The 1,551-nt window shown below is 49.5% G+C and overlaps 1 pseudogene; it reads left to right on the top strand.

The window, feature by feature from the left end:
* The window catches only part of LOC112067621 (mitochondrial transcription rescue factor 1-like), a 1,126-nt pseudogene extending 771 nt beyond the window's left edge, over nt 1-355 (top strand).
* Nucleotides 356-1,551: the final 1,196 nt, after the last annotated feature.

The following is a 1,551-nucleotide window of genomic DNA, read 5'->3' as shown; positions in this document are numbered from 1 at the left end:
ATGCCGCGGAGCGGCTGGGCCCGTGAGCCATGGCCGCTGAGCCTGCGCGTCCGGAGCCTGTGCTCCGCAACGGGAGAGGCCACAACAGTGAGAGGCCCGCGTACCGCAAAAAAAAAAAAAAAAAAAAAGTAGCGCAGTCTTTTCGGTATGATGTTATTCTGAAGCTAGGCCTAGATATCAGGAGAAATAAAGTAAACCCCACAAAGGTGAACTCAGGCTGAATGGGGGAAAATTATGGAAGAAAAGCAGAATGGTGAAAGTGGGAGATACGCTGGATCTTCTAACGGGAGAGGATAAAGAAGCAGAAACGGAGACGGTGATGCAGATTCTTCTGAAAAAAAAAAAAAGTGTTTAAAGAGAAGACTGGCAGTGAGAAATACAGAGCGGTGTTACGACAGTGGAAGAAATTGAAATTGCCTAAAAAGAGTATGCTCAAATAAATGGATTTCTTTTCAGCAATAAACCTGCTTTCTAGTGGTGGGGGAAGGGGCCAGGTTAGAAAGAGGACTTTAAAAAAAAATAAAGTTCTCCTACCATTTGGGGGAAAAAAGAAAAATAAAAAAGAGGTAAGTAAGGTAAAATGAAGAGGAAATTAGGACACAGACACACCCGGAGGGGAGACCATGTGAAGACACAGGGAGAAGCCAGCCATCTCTAAGCCAAGGAGAGAGGCCTCAGAAGAAACCAACCCTGCTAACACCTTGATCTCAGACTTGCAGCCTTCAGAATTGTGAGGAGATAAATTTCTGTCGTTTAAGCCACCCTGCATGTGGTACTTTGTTATGGCAACTCCAGCAAATGAATATACCTTTCCTGCTTAATTGCCCTCCACTGCACTTTTCAACTCCTAATCTCCACATGATGTACTTATTTTTTGCAGCGTCCACCTCAGCCTCTAGAACCTCCATTCCACGAAGAGGGAAACATCTGCGTGTCTCATTTACGCCGTGTCCCCAGCACCCAGTGCAAGGCCTGCACACAGTGGCTGCTCGCTCAGCGTTTGTTGAGTGAATAAGTGAATGAAACGGAGACAAAGATCTTTTCTGGGCTCTCAGTCCCTCTGGGGCTGAGTATCCACCTGATATACTCACGAGGGGCAAGAACTCTGTCCCTTTTCTCTTTTGAAAGAACCAGCCAAGGCGGCAAAGAGCAGGCTCACTCACAGATGGCCATACCCCGTGTGGATTTGAAAAACGACCTTTGAACTCGCCCTTTTAGTTTTCTAAATCACTCTCTGGAGCTCACAGGAGCCAGGGACCAGCCGAGAGTGAACAAGCAGGCTCCTGATGACCCAATTTGCCGAGGGCAACACTGAGATGCTGAGAAGTCCGGGGTCCCACCCTCCGTGGCGGGCACCTGGGAGGTGGAGCGAGTGTTCTGTGACACAGCCTCGTGGTCTTTTGCTCCACGGTGCCGGCTCTGTTGCCGGGCAGCTCCTAAGAACTGGCTTCCCAGCCCCGAGTTGCCAAGGAAATACTAAATCCCGTTGGGCCGGGCCTGGGGTGTATTTTGACTTCCTGTGAAGGAGGCCGGCCCCCCTGTGCGGTCCTC

The sequence above is a fragment of the Physeter macrocephalus genome, chromosome 2, assembly GCF_002837175.3.
Source record: "Physeter macrocephalus isolate SW-GA chromosome 2, ASM283717v5, whole genome shotgun sequence".
NCBI classification, from domain to species: domain Eukaryota; kingdom Metazoa; phylum Chordata; class Mammalia; order Artiodactyla; family Physeteridae; genus Physeter; species Physeter macrocephalus.
The sequence above is the reverse complement of the archived record's forward strand: the minus strand, read 5'-3'. Positions and strand labels throughout refer to the sequence as shown.